We start from the raw sequence: 18190 nt of genomic DNA, 5'->3' as shown, positions 1-18190 counted from the left end.
TTTTCACTCTCGTTTTCTTTATTCGGCCACGTGCCTGTACCATCGGCCTAAAAGGTAAATATTAGCCAAAAGAAACACACCGCACAAAACTAATATTTTGCCGCGCTCGAAAAAAGAAGGGGTCCAGGGAAAGCTTTGCCGGACCCCGAACGTTTTTCTTTTGCAGGGGAGGAAAAAATGTCTGTGGCTGGAGATCTTTTTCGCAGAGATTTGAGTCTCTTCCACCGGACCAAAAATAACATGAGAAATATATTTAGGTGACTTCCATTACAACACTGTGAGCTTTTTCATTAAGATAGAGTCTTTTTTTATCAGAGAAAAGATATATATGTATGTATATAAATCTATCCATCTACTTATCTATTTATTTATCTATATCTATCTATCTATCTATCTATCTATCTATCTATGTATATATATATATATATATATATATATATATATATATATATATATATATATATATATATATATATATATATATATATATATATATCCGAAGTTGACCTCTCTTTTGGTCACTCCTCTCAGCGCTTTGTGTGGGAGCAGCGAAAAATGGGCTTTTTTTCATTAGTGTCCTTTTTTTGTGCCCTAGACCTGCTTCCTCTCTGCTGTATATATGTATATATATATATATATATATATATATATATATATATATATATATATATATATATATATATATAGATAGATATATAGATAGATAGATAGATAGATAGATAGATGAATGAATAGATAGATAGATAGATAGATAGATAGATGAATGAATAGATAGATATATATATATATATATATATATATATATATATATATATATATATATATATATATATATATATATATATATATATATATATATGGTTCAACAGACATTGGCTGAATGAAATGTTTTTACTCTCGTCCGTCCAATTCAGGAAAAAGTGCGCCTGGCGTAATAATTTAATGAAAATGTTCAGGGCTTCGTTGAGTAAACAGCGGGTGAAAGCGGCATATGAGAGAGAGAGAGAGAGAGAGAGAGAGAGAGAGAGAGAGAGAGAGAGAGAGAGAGAGAGAGAGAGAGAGAGAGAGAGAGAGAGAATTCGTTGAATTAATCCGGATGGGATGAGACGAGAAGCAAATGGAAATAATGGGCGAAAAAGGAGGAAGAGAAATTGAAAGGGACTTGATGGGATGGGATGAGTAGGCAAGCAAAGAGAATGTGAGCGAAGAGGATAGACAAAAAGGAAGCAGAAGAGTAGATGGATAGGAAGAACCAAGCGAAAATGAAAGGGAAGAGGGTAGAATAGTGAGAGGAAGAAAGAGACGAAGAAGAACAAGAACAAGAACTGGAAAAACAAGAAATAGCAGAAGAAGCACAACAAGAACAACAACAAAAACAAAAATAAAAACAAGACAGACAAATCAACAGGAAGAAAATAAGCAGAAGAACCAAACAGAAGCGGCACCACAACAACATACAAGCAGGCAGCAGGGAGGCAGGAGCAAGAGGAAGGATAATGGAAGGCGTGGCGGCGTGGTGAAGCGGAAACTTGGCCGATGTGTTTCGTCTCGGTCACCAGATGCCGCCGCGCTAACTTTTCCTGCGGTAATTAAAGTCAGGTGCTCGAGACCCGCTAAGTGTTCCCCGCTGCTCACTTTGATCTACTGCCTACTGGGGGCGGCGGGACGGGGGAACGAGTGGGGGGGGGGGGATGGAGAAGAAGAAGGAGAGGTGGGAATAAAGAGGGGAGGGAAGGAATGGAGCTGACTGCCGGGGGAGCTGGAAGGGGAAAAGAGGAAGGAGAGGTGGGAGAAGAGAGAGAAGGGAGGGACGGAAATGCCTATACTGGTGGAGTTGGATGGGAGGAAGTGCAAGGGGTGTCGTGGAGAGAGAGGAGAGGTAAGTGTGGAGATAAGAGAGGTGGAGCAAGGAGTGGAGTAAGATGAGAGGGATGGAGCAAAGTGTGGGAGTAGATATGAAAGGGGTAGAGCAAGGTGTGGAGTGAAGATGAGAGGAGTGGAGCAAAGTGTGGAGTGGAGACGAGAGGGGTGGAGCAAGGTGTGGTGTAGAGATGAGAGGGGAAGAGCAAGGTGTGGAGTGGAGATGAGAGGGGTGGAGCAAGGTGTGATGTAGAGATGAGAGCTGAAGAGCAAGGTGTGGAGTAGAGATGAGAGGGGTAGAGCAAGGTGTGGAGTGGAGATGAGAGGGGTGGAGCAAACAGGTGTGGAGTGGATAGGCCGACTTGTTCCAATACTGTTGCTGCTTCTCTTCCCATTCTTCCGTCTCGTCCACTTTTTCCTTTCCTTTCTGTTGCTTTCTCTCAATGTTAATAAATACCTCGATCCCTTCCTCGTCCTTACTGTCTCTTCTCTTCCTCGTCTTCCTCTTCATCCCACCGCTACTTCTCCTCCTCCTCCTTCTCGTCCACCTTCTCATTTCTGTTGCCTGCTTTCTCTATTTAATACCGACTCCCCTTCCTATTCCTTCCTGTTTCTGTTTCTCCTCGTCCTTCTCTATATCACATTGCTGTTCCTGCTCCTCCTCCTCCTCCTCCTCCTGCTGCTCCTCTCCCTACCCTTGTGTCTCAGGTGAGGCGGCACGTCTCGCCCCGCCGTAATAAAGCAACACTCGCACCGTATTAACTCTGTGACGGATGATGATAATTAGCGGGGCAGCTGCGACGGCCGAGGGGAGCACGCCATTACCTCGCACGATTTTACGCTGACTCAGGACCTCCACTAAAAATTAAGCGCTAATTGTGGCAAAAAAATGAAGGCTCTCGTCAGTCAGTGTTCCCCTCGCTTTCCCCTCGCCTTATCCCTCTTTCTCTACCCCTTTCCGTGGAGGTTTAAGGAGAGGAGAGGGAGAAGGGAGGAATATTATGCGGACAGTGAAGAGAGAGAGCGTTAAGTGGACAGATGGATGGTTAAGGGATGCCCGTCTGTCTGTCACGTGCTATGCAAATAAGAAGTGTGTGTTAAGAGGTTGGTTCGTCCTTCCCTTCCTCATTTTATCGACTTCCTTTCTCCCTCTCGTTGTTTTCCCCTTCAGTTTTTTCGTTTTTATTTTTTCATTAATTTAATTAGCACGAACACTACCTCCTCCTCCTCCTCCTCCTCCTCCTCCTCTTCTTCTTCTTCCTCCTCCTCCTCCTCCGCCCCAACTTTTCTTCCTTTTCGAGAACTTTTGTAAGTTCTGCATAAGGTCTTATCAGCGATCAGTTTTCATTTCGTAGTTTTGTCTTAGGGGAAAAAAAAAAATTCTCTCTCTCTCTCTCTCTCTCTCTCTCTCTCTCTCTCTCTCTCTCTCTCTCTCTCTCTCTCTCTCTCTCCTGTGGTAATGTGTGTGTGTGTGTGTGTGTGTGTGTGTGTGTGTGTGTGTGTGTGTGTGTGTGTGTGTGTGTGTGTGTGTGTGTGGCGAGGAAGATATCATAGCGCACGTGATATGGTCGGAGGATGGGGAATCGGTGACTAAAGGAACTTATTAATCAACTGACTAAAACAAATGCAGAGTAGTATGTATTAACGTATCAATTATTACACAAAGCTTATACGACAGAAATAGCAATGAACATTTTCCCCTATTGTGAAAGATATTCAAATCACATATATTCAATTCAATTCATCAATGACTAAATAAATAAGCGAGTACTGTATGCAATCAAATATTCAAATACATAACTTAATAAATATATAGATAAATACAAAGTCCACTGCTATGCTAAATTCCACATCAGAGGCGGTGGTTACAAGCGCGGCCCCCTGCATCCCGTGGGAAGGGGGCGAGGCAGGGAAAGCATGTCAGGGAGCAGGGGAGGCTTGGCGTGTGACGAGGGGTGTTAACGGAGGGGGAAAAGGAGGCGGAGGCAGAGATAGGAAGGGATGGTGGCAGGAAAAGCATGTTAGGGAGCGAGGGAGGGTTGGCGTGTGGCGAGGGGTGTTGGCGGAGGGGAATGAAGAGGCGGAGACAAGGGATGGTGGCAGGGTAGGCTTGTGAATAGGATTAAAGGCAGTGATGGGTGATGGCTGATGATGGGTGAGCTGATTGTTGGGATGCAGGGAAGGGGAGAGTCGGGGTATGAAAAAGGGAATGGGTTAGGAGAGTGGGTTGAGGATACACAACGATGTAAGAAATCTACAAGAGGTCACACGGCTTACACATGGCAGCTCCGGAGAGTAGGGTATTCGCCTACTTCCCTCCCTATTCTTAACCCCGTAGCAGCGACGGGCCGAATTTGTGCCATGATATAAACCCCCAAAAATAGATGATGCATAAACTGATCACAAATGCGTTGATATATATTATGAAACGGTTTGTGTGAGTGATGATTTTTCTTTTTTTCTCAGAGGGACCATTAAAAAAAGAAACATATGATCCTACTTTTTTTTTTTTTTTATAATTAACACCTCGTTTATTTCTGTTTTTTTTTTTTTTTTTTTTTCTTTTTTGGTTTCTTTTACTCCCTCTTCCCTCCCCCCCTCCCCCCCCTCCTCCCACCCCCCCCCCACCACCCCAATTCCACGCCCCTCTGCCTCGCCTTGCAATTTTAATATACGCATCTCATCCTACTCCTTGTTCCTGCTTGCTATTCTCTGCCTTTCCATAAAAATGTGACCGCTCTTCAGCAATTTTAGTTCCTTAAAAAGCCTCACCACTTCAGAGTGCTACACCATTCCAGTTGATACGTGAGAGCTCCTCCAAGAATATTAACAGATCAGCTTTTGTCCTCAGTCTTTATATTGTAATTGCAAAGTTTCAATAAGCAACGATGGGATGGTCCATTACCCGGATTGTCTTTGCACTCCTTGTCCCGGCCAGTGACCCTGATTGCCACCGTAACCAGGCACTCATTTGGGGGCATTCGGTTAAAACGTTTAGTCGTGCAAAGGAGAGAGAAAGCCCGTACCCTCCTCCCCCTCTGCTGACTTAGGCATTGTGGTGTGAGATGCAAACTTGGCCAGGTTAATAATCAGGCATTCCCTCACTGCCGGGTACTGGGGGCACTTGGTTAAAACGTTTGGAGGAGAAAGACAGCCAGTACCCCCACACTGTTGGCTTATGGCGGTGTGGTGGGGGAAACAAACTTGGCAAAGCTGCTCCTAACAGGCCTTTACAGTATAGTTGCACCTGTCCATCATCCACGTTGAGGTGTTGCTCCACTTATACGAGTATCCTGGATTATATAAGAGATGTACCCTGAGAAACCTAATGGCATGGAGAAAAGGGATAAGAAGGGGTAGTAGGAGGAGGAAGACGACAAGGAAGAGGAGGAGGAGGAAGACCAATACCCAATCAATAAACAACACTTAACTCCATCCACCCACAACAAGAGAGACACAGAAACAGAAACAGCAACAGAAAGGGAGAGGAGGAGGAGGTCGAGTAGGGAGAAAACGGAGATAGCAAGGGGAGACAGGAGAGAGGGAGGGAGGGAGGGGGGCACGTAAATCCACTGGCTAATGGAGTATGTTTTGACAGCCTGGCCGGGTACATCGGGCGGCTGGAGTATATTCCCGCGGCAGCATAGCGGACAGGCTGACAGGGCTGACGGGGCGGGGAAGGGACGGGGAAGGGGTGGGGAAGGGGGCGGGGAAGGGGCGGGGAAGGGAACGGGGAAGGGATGAGAAAGGGGCGGGAAAAGAGACGGGGAAGGGACGGGGATAGGCCGCACGGGAGGGGGACGGGACGGGGAAAGCCCGCACGGGGAGGGGACGAGACGGGGAAGGGCTGTGCGGGAGGGGAAGGCACAGTCAGGCTGGCATACATAAGCACTTAAGCCGATTAACAGCCTACAGAATTCAGCATGCTAATTGGGGCTCAGAGGGAGGAGGAGCAACATTCTCTCTCCCTCTCCCTCTCTCTCTCTCTCTCTCTCTCTCTCTCTCTCTCTCTCTCTCTCTGCACCACCTCCCCCACCCCCATCCGTTCCAAACACATCCCACGCACGTTTTAAATATACAGCTCAACATCAGCAGCTCTCCCTAACTTTTACCCCATGTTTTTGTTTTGTTTTTTGGGGGGGGGATATCTCTCTCTCTCTCTCTCTCTCTCTCTCTCTCTCTCTCTCTCTCTCTCTCTCTCTCTCTCTCTCTCTCTCTCTCTGTATCGATCATATAACTCCTTGCAACCATTAATAGCCTTGTCCTGTGTGTTTGTTTGTTTGTTTTGTCAACTCGAGGGTCTAAATATATTGCTTTAATCCGTACGCACGCACACACACACACACACACACACACACACACACACACACACACACACACACACACTTGACACAAATACCTTTTCTTTATATCTTCCTCCTATAACACTTTACCCTCTTTCTAAGACCTCCCTGACCCTCCCCTACACCCCTACAACTACCCACCTAATACCCACTTCCTATACCCCTCCTCCCTTACCGAAGCCTCCTAGACGCCTCAAGATGTTCCTGGACACGTAGAATCCCTCAGAATCCTTCAGTGCCTCGCCTAAGCCCTCGGAATCTCGCAGGATATCCCAGTGTCTCGCAGTCTCTTCCTCCCACATAACAAGCGGCGGTAGTTTTGTTGGTCGCCTCCACACACTTTTTCCCTCCGACCACCGCTACCTCGTTCTTAACACTGCCTTACTTCGTCCTTAACCTAACCTAACCTAACCTAACCCATAGATACAAGAATGAACCCTGGCGAAATAGCTGTAGTTTTATTGGTCGCCTCCACACACTTTTCCCCTCAGACCACCGCTACCTCGTTCTTAACACTGCCTTACTTCGTCCTTAACCTAACCTAACCTAACCTAACCTAGCCCATGGATACAAGAATGAACCCTGGCGAAATAGCTGTAGTTTTATTGGTCCCCTCCACACACTTTTTTCCCTTCGACCACTGCTGCCTCGTTCTTAACACTCCTTTTTACTCCGTCCTTTAACCTTGTTCTTATCCACATCATAACCTCACTTCGTTCTCAGCTATACCTAAACGTGCCTTTGCAAAAACCGCAGTACTTAATTTTGTTTCGTCGCTGCCACACATATCATACTTTTATCTACTATTTACCTCGTTCTTAGCAATACAACCCACCACCACCACCACCACCACTTGCACCACAACTAAATCCCCATCCACCACCACCTTTCTCTTCAACACCAAGTTCCCACCACCGCCTCCCCTTTCAACACCATAAACCACCCACAACCCACTCCACCTTTCCATTTAAAAACCAAATCCACACCCCTCCAATACCTTCCCCCCACCCTTCAAACCATACCCCAATATACAAAACTCCCATATCGCAACCTTCCCCACCACACTTCCTACCTCTGTATACCTCGCTCTAAGCAATATAACAACCCCTCTTATACAACCACCTCAATCCCCCTCCAGCACGATCACCAACACCTCCAGAACTACACAGCATCCCCAGTAACTCCTCCTTCAGAAGTCTACCCTGCGGCCCCTTGAGGAGAGGAGGAGAGGCGAGGCGTCATGAGGGAGACAGCTGAGGGATGGAGACGAGCAGGAGACGAGCGCCATGCGTCCCACCACCTGCGACCAACAGCGATTCTCCATTATTCATCGACATAAAGACGTGAATTTGTCAGGGTGTTGGCGAGAGCGTGCATGGGCTGGAGGGTGAAGACGAGGGGAAGAAGAGAGGTGAGGTGAAGAGGGGTGAGATGACACTGAGGTAAGCAAAGTGATGAGGACGAGGGAAAGAATAGAAGCGAGATGAAGAGAAGTGAGGTTACTGATGTGGTGATGATGCAGGTAAGACAGGTGAAGTAAGGAAGTGGGGTAAGGTGTGTGAGGTGAGAGGAGGTGGAGTTGAAGAGATGGTGATGCTGAGGGTAAAGAACTATGAAGTGAGCTAGTTATGGAAGTAGTGAGGTGAGGTGGAAAAGGGTAAGAGAAGTAAGATGAAGGGAAGGAGTGTGATTTGAAGTGAGGTTAGGTTACATAGATAAGGTGATGCTAATATATAAAAAAATTGAGGCGAGTTATGGTAGTGTTGAGGTGGGGTGGAAAACAGGTTAATGATATGTGGAAGTTAAGAGAGGTGAATTGCGGTAAGGTAAGATTTTAGGTGCGGAGAATAAATGTAAAATGACAACCAAGAAAGAAGGTAAAGTGGGTCAAACTAAGAAGGTAAGGAGAAGAGAGGTGTGAAGAGGGGTCGAGAAGAGACTTTAGGAGTGTAGTGAGATGAGGAGAGAAAAAGATAAGGAGAGATGGAGAGAGGAGAGCACGGAGGTAACGTAAGAATGAGTGTGTGGGGGATAGATAGATAGACAGAACGATAGAGAGAGAGAGAGAGAGAGAGAGAGAGAGAGAGAGAGAGAGAGAGAGTAGGGTGATGGTGCTGGCAGATAGGCATAAGAACATTGAGTTGGAAGAGGAAGGGAAGGGAAAAAAGGATATGAAAAGCAAGGGAGGAAGGGAGAGAGAGAAGGAAGAGAGAGAGGAGATCCAGAGAAGTGTGTGTGTGTGTGTGTGTGTGTGTGTGTGTGTGTGTGTGTGTGTGTGTGTGTGTGTGTGTGTGTGTGTGTGTGTGCAGGTAAAGTATCACCTGTCATTATATTATTATCCAGCGACTAATCTTCCTTTTGTTATGGTTGACGGTTTACGATAAAACTCTCTCCCTCCCTCTCCCTCTCTCTCTCTATCTCTCTCCTCACACACACACACACACACACACACACACACACACACACACACACACACACACGGGTCTAATTATAATTGCACACATACACGACAGGTAAAAACTAAAAATACGATATCGCAACGCAGTTTAATATCACGGATTTCACTGCCTCTCCCCTCCTCTCTCTTCCTCCCTCTCTCTCTCTTACCCTGTTCGTTATTCTCTTTCCTCTTTCTCCTCTTCTTCCTACCTTAGTTATTTTTTTCCTTTCCTTCATTCATTCATCCCTTCATTCCTTCATTTATTCATTCCATCTCTCATTAATTCATTCGTGTATTCATTCATTCTTGTTCTTCTTCCTCTTCTTTTTCTTCTATGTCTTCCTTCTTCACACTCTCTACAGTAATCCATTATCCTGTCTGTATATTCTTCCCCTTCTCCTCTTCTCTTGCCCCTCCTCCTCCACTCTTCAAGTCTTCCTCCTTTCATTACTCCACTTTTCTCCTCCTCTTCCTCCTCCTCCTCGTCACTAAAATCTAAAGAGTTACTCATTACTTATCCCATACATCTTTCTTTCATTCATTCCTCCTCCTCCTCCTCCTCCTCCTCCAGGGCTCCACTCCGGGCACCACAAGCACCTCTTCACACCAACTCCTCTCCATCTACACCCTCGTTCCTCAACCTCACTCCCGCCTCATTACTCCTCCTCCTCCTCCTCTCCTCCTCTTCCTCGTGCTACTCCTCCCCTCAACTTCGTCTCCTGCTCACATACAAAAATATACATACATACTCTCTCTCTCTCTCTCTCTCTCTCTCTCTCTCTCTCTCTCTCTCTCTCTCTCTCTCTCTCTCTCTCTCTCTCTCTCTCTCTCTCTCTCTCTCTCTCTCACTTCATCTTCCTCGCTCACCATTTTCCTCTCTGCCTCTCCTCATTCTCTTCTTGATTCCTCCTCCTCCTCCTCCTCCTCCTCCTCCTCCTCCTCTTGCTGTGATTCTCCTTCTTCAGCCACCACTGCCTCTTACTCTTCTTCCTGCGGCTCTTCCTTCTTCCTCTCCTCATCTTATTCTTCCTGCTCCTCCTCCTCCTCCCCCTCCTCCTCCTCTTTCTCCTTCACCGTTTCCCATGACTTTAAATTCCCTTTCCTCATCCAGCATCTTCTTCCTTAACTTCTTCTTACCACGTCCTACACTTCCTTCAGCTTCCAACTCCTTCGCTCCTCTCAATCCCTCTATCTCCTCCTCCTCCTCCTTCGCCTTCCTTCGTCTTTCTCCCTCTTTCATCTTCTTTACCCTCCAAATCCTTCTTCTTCTTTGGGCTTTCATTACCACTTCTCCTTCTTTCTCTCTCTCCCTTTCTTGCCTCCCTTCCTCCTTCCTTTCCTCCATGCTTAAGATTGTCTGAACCCTTGCCTTACCCCTCTCCTTACTTACCCTTCCTCTCCCCTTCCCTACCCTTTCTCCTCCACCTCACTCCTTCTCTCCCCTTTTTCCATACTACAAGCCTTCTTCCCTGCCTCCCTTCCCTGCCTCCTATTCCCCATCTGTCTCCCTGCCTACCCCCTCCCTTCTCTCCCTTCTCCCTTTCCAATACCCTCCCACCCTTCCTCTCCCTCTCTCCCTCTCTTCCCTTCTTCCACACTACAAGCCTTCCTCCCTGCCCCCATCCTCCTCATCTCCCCTCTCCCTCCTTCCCCACTCCCTCCTCACCCTCCACACTACCTCCATGCCTCCTACGTTCCCTCCCCTCCCTCCCCCCCCAGACCGCCCCTCCACGCCTCCACCCCCCCCGGCCCGCCCCTCCACGCCCTATGCATCAAGGGGAGCCACGCCCAGGAGACAGTGAAGTATGGGGGTGACTTAGGGCGCCGGGTGCATCACGGCCTCCAGGAGCCAGACTGTCGGGAGGCAGCCACCACCGCCACCCTGCTGACGACCCCTTCTGCTGACGACCCCTTCTGCTGCCCCCCGTTCCCCTTCTTCCCAGTGACTGCCTATGTTGTTTTTTTATGCCTGTTACTGCCCCCCCCCCCCTCCGAACTTTTTATACCATCCTGCTGACGACCCCTTCTGCTGCCCTTCTGCTGGCCCCCCTTTTCCTTTCCCCTCGTGATTGCCTTTTTTTTTTTTTAATGCGAGCTGCGGTGATATACTAATGCTCCTCCACCAACCCGCTCAAAAAATGCTAACGAATGAATCTGCTGACGAACCCTTCTGCTGCCCTTCTGCTGCCCCCCCCCCCCCGTTTCCTTTCCCCTTGTGATTGCCTGTTTTTTTTTGTTTTTTTTTAATGCCTGCTGCTGTGATCTGCTACCGCTCCTACACCAGCCCGCTCAAAAAATGCTAACGAATGAATCTGCTGACGAACCCTTCTGCTGCCCCCCCTTTTCCTTTCCCCTCGTGATTGCCTTTGTTTTTTGTTTTTTAATGCGAGCTGCTGTGATCTACTAATGCTCCTCCACCAACCCGCTCAAAAAATGCTAACGAATGAATCTGCTGACGAACCCTTCTGCTGCCCTTCTGCTGCCCCCCCCCCACCCTTTCCTTTCCCCTTGTGATTGCCTGTTTTTTTTTTTTTTAATGCCTACTGCTGTGATCTGCTACCGCTCCTCCACCACCCCGCTCAAAAAATGCTAACGAATGAATCTGCTGACGAACCCTTCTGCTGCCCTTCTGCTCTACCCCCCCCTTTCACCCCTCCCGTGAATGCCTTTGTTGTTTTTATTATGGCTGCTTCTCCCCCACCCACACCCTCCAAACGTTCTATCACCCTGCTAACGACTCCCCTCTGCTGCCCTTCTGCGTCCTGCTCCCGCTTACCCCTTCCCGTGACTGTCTATGTTATTCTTTTTAAGCCTGCTACTGCTTCCCCCTCATGACTGCTGACGTCCCTGCCTGTAGACACCACCACCTTCCCCTACCCCCTAAACACCCTACCAAGACTCTTATGATCCTATCACTAATTTCCCTTCTCCTTTTCCATCTCCGCCTCTCGTCCCTTCCACTTGGCAAAAAAAAGTCTCCTCCTATTACTAATTTTCCCGTTCCCTTTCCTTTCCCTTCCTACGCTTCCCTTTACCGCCTCTCGCCCCATCCCTTTGCCTATCCTTCCTTTACCCCTCACCCCCACCCCCCGAGAGCAGGTGCGCCATTCATTACTCAGAATACGTGAATGAGTCGTCTTTACGTTCCAAATCCACCATGTTTGAGACAGGATTATTCGGTGTCTGAATTTTACGCAGTCTAGATTTAGTATACAATGGCTGAAGATTTTTTTTTATTACTCTAATTAACTTCGTGACTGACCTGATGAAATATAATCTGGGGCAAATACCAAGAAATGAGGTACATATTTAGAGATCAAACATTTCATTAGGAATACTGAAAACAGACTTAATAAATAGACAAACAAGCATTATCAATAAGAACACACAGACATAGACAGTTTCACACACACACACACACACACACACACACACACACACACACAAGAAAGGTTTTAAATATACGCTGTCTTATATAATCAACAACAAAAGATTCATGTAAAAAAATAATTACACAGATAGATAGATAGAAAGACAGACAGATAGATAGACACAGACAGATATATGTGGAGTGTGTGTGTGTGTGTGTGTGTGTGTGTGTGTGTGTGCGCTACCGTGTGTATGTATGTATGTGCAGAGGCCAGAAGGAAATCCATTGTCCGAGGGAAGGAAAGGGGAAGTACGGGAGCGCGGGGTGTTTGTCTGAGGGCCAGAGGAAGAAAGAAAGAAAGAAAGAAGAAAGGAAGGAAGGAAGCATCGAGGAAGGAGGCGGCGAGGCGGGATGGGTTGGGAGCATGGGAAGGGAGCATGGGAAGGGAGCATAAAGGAAGGAGACGGCAAGAAACCCTCAGGAGATGTTTTAAATCCGGCTTGATGTATGCAGCTGGTATGGTAAACAGCAAGCAAGGCGGATTTATGGCGTGGCAAAGACAGCTGTGGAAAAAGAGACGAAGTGAGTGAGAGAAAGGGAGTGGGGGAGTGGGAATGGTGAGAGAGAGAGAGAGAGAGAGAGAGAGAGAGAGAGAGAGAGAGAGAGAGACGGGGTAGAGAAGTAAATAAGAGGGTTTTGAGCTTAGTTTAGAATGAGGAGGAGGAGGAGGAGAAGTAGGATGTAAAGAAGATTCGATAAAGTATCTCTCTCTCTCTCTCTCTCTCTCTCTCTCTCTCTCTCTCTCTCTCTCTCTCTCTCTCTCTCTCTCTCTCTCTCTTTAACTACCTATACCCCTCCATATCTTTTCTTCATAAATACACACACATAAAAAAAATCCTAACTTTTTGCTTGTACTAGAGAAGAGAAGATCAACGATGAAGAGAAAGAAAGACACAGAGATAAGGAGGAAGAGAGCAAAAAAAGAGTGGGGGGAGGGGGAGGGAGGGGTAATCACAGGTGAAAAAAAAGCTATGTTGGCCGAAACTCAGCGCAATGTTGGAGGTCGGCTGAGGAACGACGGACTTGACAAACTGTGAAACTTACGGAGCAGGATAAGTCAAAAAAATGGAAGGAAAGTTATAAAAAGTTGTTCTGATGTCAAGGAGGAGGAGACGGAGGAGGAGGGGGGGGGGGGAGGAGCGAGGAAGGGAGGAAGGAAGACTACGCTCACTCACTCAGATAAGAACACAAGGAAAGAAGGCGATAAGAGAAAGAAAGAAAAAATGATGTAGTCTCGTATAAGGCTGAGAATATTTTTGCATAGGACCAGGAGGAAGAGGAGGAAGACGAGGATGAAGCAAAGGAGAAGGAGAGGAGGAGAACGGGGAAGAGTAGTTGGAAGGGTGAAGGACCAAGAGAAAAAAAAATATGAAGAAAAACAAGAAGATAAATTAAAAGGAAGTAAAAGAGAAATAATAACAAGCAAAAAATGAAGAAAGTACAAAAGCAGACATAATATAACTTTAAAAATAACGAAAGAATATAAAACTGAAGGTGAATGACTGACAGAAGAAAGACAAAAAACACGAAAAATACAAATAAATAAATAAAAAGATTGACAAATAAGACAAAAAATGAGGCACACGCAACCACAAAAAAAATAATACAAAATTCAGAGCAAGGAAAGATTAAAACAAAACTACACATTGACAACTAAAGAGGCTGAACCTTAAAATACAACCAAGAAAAATAAAACATGGTCGACACGAAGGCTAATAGTAAAAAAAAAAAAAAAAGAAAACTCATTAGAACTTCAACACTTAACAGAGAACCACATCCCAGGTTTGAAAAAATAATAAAAATAGTAATAAGAATAAAAATAACCCTAAATAACAGTAAAATATATAGCCGTAATGTAACGCAACAACTAAAACTTCCGCGGACCAACAAAACTATGGGCGTAAAGGGGAAAATGTGTGGAGCATATATATACAGGTTAGGGATTTATATGTCTCTTCAATATCCCACGAGTAATCCTGCCTCGACCCACCTGTACTATCCCCCCCTTCCCTTCACCCCACCCATCCTTACCTATCCTTATCTATCCCTCTACTCTTACCTCCAATCCCTTCTCTGTATTACCCTGCCGCTATACCCTCTCCGAAACCTATCCTCATCTATCCCAATTCTTATTTTTTCCTTACTTCTATTCTCCTATTATCTGTCTCACCTGTTCCTACCTTCCTTATCCCTTCTATCTCTTCTCCTCCCTTACCTCCATTCCCTCTCTTTTCCTCTCCCTTCTTATACAATCCCCCTTCCACCCATCCTTATCTATCCCTCCTATCCGTCTAAACTTCACCTCCTTATCTGCATTATCTCACCTCTGCACTCCTTTCTGCCCATCCTCATCTATTCCTATCCCTTTTCTTCCTTTATCCTCCTTCCCTTACCTCTATTTCCCCTAACACCTATTCTTACATTTCCCTATTCCTCTTCATCCTTTATCTCTACTCCCATTCTCTCCCTCACCACGCCTGTACGTCTCCCTCACTACCCTTCCTTATCCTCATCCAACCTCCTCTTTCCTAACCTCCACTTCCCCATCTCTGCCTCACCCTTCCTCCACAGCCCCTCTCTCCTTTACCATTCCTCGCAAGCCTCCTTTTCCCTCCTCTTCCTCCTTCTTCCCATCCCCTTCCCCTCCATTCCCCTCCATCCCCTTCGCAAGTTCTCCATAACTACATAACTATATACTACTCTACTTGAATATTTATTTTTTTCTCGCCTTCCCGTCAGCCATAGTTACCCTTTCCCTTTTCCTTTTTCCTCTCTCTCTCTCTCTCTCTCTCTCTCTCTCTCTCTCTCTCTCTCTCTCTCTCTCTCTCTCTCCACAGATCTTTACTGCTGCAGCCTGTCTTTTCCTCCCTTCCTGAATGTGTCTATTTTATCCCTCTTTCCTTTGTTCCCTTCCTCCCTTTACTTCCCTTTACTTTATCTGCTACATCCTAAAAGAGCTTCTGCCTAAACTTCCATGCGATGCGTACATAAGAATAAGAAATAAGAAAGAATATGTAACTGAAAGGTATAATAGAAAGAGCTGAAAAAAATAACAAAAAAAAATCAGAATGGGAATAAAAAGGGCAGCAATAGGAAGGGGGGAAGAAGCGGATATAAGAAGGGATAAATGAAGAGGAAAAGGCATTGAAGAAGAAGGAAGAAGGCGAAAAAAAAGAAACTTAAAAATAGATATAAAAAAGCTTGTAGGCGTAGGGTAAAGGCAATATTCAGATGGGATTTAAAAGATGTAGTTGTCAAAAAGAAAAAAAGATAAGGATGACATGACAAACGCAGAACAAGAAAAACACAGGCATGAGAGCTAAAGTAAAAGAAAGGAAAAGAAGTTGGGAGAACAAGAGGAGAAATAGAGGCATGGAATATAGAGTAAAAGAAAGTAAAAAAAAGTAAAAGAAGTAAAAAAAAAATAAAAAGGGGGACGAGGAGGAGGAGGTGGAAATGAAAAGGAATATAAGGGCGAGCAGAAAATAAAAGAGGGAGGGGACGAGAGGAGAAAGAGAAACAGAGGCTAAAGTAAAGGAACATAAAAGAAGTGAAAAAAAAAAAAAAGGGGAAGAGAAGGAGGAGGAGGAGGAGGAGGAAATGGAAAGGGGTATAAGGGAGATAACTAAAAAAAAAAAAAAAAGGAACGAGAGGAGAAACAGAGGCAACAGTAAAAGGTGAAAGAAGCAAAAAAGAAGGGGCCGAGGAGGAGGAGGAAATGGAAAGGGGATATAACAGCGTGCAAGGAGAAAATAGGAATACAGATGAGATTTTTCCCTCAGAGCTGCTTTCCTTTCCCTCACAACGTTCCCAGCCCGCGCGCGCCATTGCAGGTGCTACTCAGACTCCAGGGAAAATATTTACACAACCTAGTCTTGCTACAGGGGGGGTTAGGTTAGGTTAGGTTAGGCTAGGTTAGGTTAGGTTAGGTTAGGTTAGGTTACGAAATACACACACGTCACCAAAAAACATTCTCATACTCAAGACTCCAAGGGAAAATATTTACGCTGCCTAGTCTTGCTATAGGCCGGTTAGGTTAGGTTAGGTTAGGTTAGGTTAGGAAATACATAAACAAACATTACTACAAAAACATTCCAAAACAAAACAAAAAAATAACTCCTAACACACACACACACACACACACACACACACACACACACACACAGATGGGATGACAAATGGCGTCCCGAGGTGCAAGGACAGGACAGGGAGGGAACGACACGTGACAGATGAGAGACGAGATGGGAAACGTCCGCGAGAGAAATGCCGATCACCTGATATTTAATAAGTTGTTTTCTACCTGAGACCCCTTTCTCTCTCTCTCTCTCTCTCTCTCTCTCTCTCTCTCTCTCTCTCTCTCTCTCTCTCTCTCTATCTATCTATCTATCTATTTATCTATCTATCTATCTATCTATTTATATCTATCTATCTATCTATCTATCTCTGTGTGTAGTGGTGGTGATGGGAAGTTATGATGGTGGTGGTGTTGTTGTTGTTGTTGGTAGTGGTGGTGGAGGTAGCAATCGTGGTAATGGTGGTGGTGATAGCAATGATAAAATGTTCCCAATAATAAAAAATAAAAACAAATAAAACTTTCCCAACTAGTTAACGTAGCACACACACACACACACACACACACACACACACACATACACACACACACACACACACACAAGACATTCAACAACAACTTCCTCCCCTTTATAGTACTTGTGATGGCTCGCGAGAGGAGAGAGAAAAAAAAGAAAGAAAATAACAACAAAAATCGTAATCTTGACACAAAAAAACAACACACGGAAAACAACAGCAACAACAAAAAAAAGAGAAAGAACAAATAACAGTGGTCAAGTAAGTTTTTTTTTTCTGTGGCAAAGGAAAAGTTGGGCTGAAGACGTCCCATTTCCCACAAGTTAGGCCGAATATTTGTTCTGACTGCCCCCCCCCCCTCTCCCTCTTACTCTCCCCCTCTATCACCCTCTCCCTCTTACTCTGTCCACTATAATAATATCCCCTATCCTGTTCAGACTGACCCCCTCCCCCCCCTTACTCTACCCCCTCTATCCCCTATCCTCTTCTGACTGCCCCCTCTCTCTCTCATGTTTTCTCCCTCTATCCCCCCCTCTCTCTCTCTTACTCTCTCCCCCTCTATCTCCTATCTCGTTCTGACTCCCACTCTCCCCATTGCAGTCCCTTCCCCATATTATTCCTTTTCCATAGCCTACCCCACTCCCCTCCCCCCCTTTCTATCCACTATCATATACATACCATTTCCCTTTCCCTCTATCCTCTTTTCATTGCAATTTCCCTCCCCCCCTCTTCCCCTTACCACTTACCTTTCCCTCTACCCCTTAATCTGTAAACCTCATTCCTCCTCTTTTTCCTTTCCTTCTAGCTTTTCCCTTTCCCTTTACCCCTCCCTCTCTAAAGCCTCTTTCACCCCTCTTCACCTTCCGCCTCCCCTCACCTTCTTTCCCCCTCATCTTCCAGCCTATCCCCGAACAATTTTCATCCCCTCTAACTCTCTCCCTAGCTCCCTTTTCCACCCCTACCTTCACCTAGCCCCCTACCCTTACCTCCCCCTCTACTTCTCTCTCCCTAAGCCCCCTTCCACCCCTCCCTTCATCCTGGCCAAAATAACGTTGACACAGCGCCTAGGCCTAAAGCGCCCCTGATGGGACTCCCTGCTCCCATCAGGGCCGCAAGACACCTGTAGTGGCGCGGGGAACACTTAGGGTGCCCCCGGGGAACACCTGGGGACCGATACCTGGGGGACATGACCACCAAGGAAAGGAAAGCACCCTGAAAGTAAAAGTGGTGGTGGCGGCGGTTGTGATTGTGGTAAAGATGCTGGTGGTGGTGGTGGTGATGGTGTTGTTGTTGTTGTTGGTGGTGGTGGTGGGTGGTTAAGCATAAGTGGTAGTAGAGGACGTTGTAATAATAAAATGTAGAGGTATGTAAAAGGAATATACTATGAAACTGATATTATTGAGGAGCCACACGTAGTATTCTAGTGAAAAAAATGAGCACTCAATTATCATGATATTGCCCTAAAAATGCGTGTTTACGAAAATAAGGGAACGCAACCTGTCGTAGAAAAGTCACACACACACACACACA

The sequence above is a fragment of the Eriocheir sinensis genome, chromosome 31, assembly GCF_024679095.1.
Source record: "Eriocheir sinensis breed Jianghai 21 chromosome 31, ASM2467909v1, whole genome shotgun sequence".
In the NCBI taxonomy this organism is placed as follows: domain Eukaryota; kingdom Metazoa; phylum Arthropoda; class Malacostraca; order Decapoda; family Varunidae; genus Eriocheir; species Eriocheir sinensis.
This window is presented reverse-complemented; position numbering follows the sequence as displayed.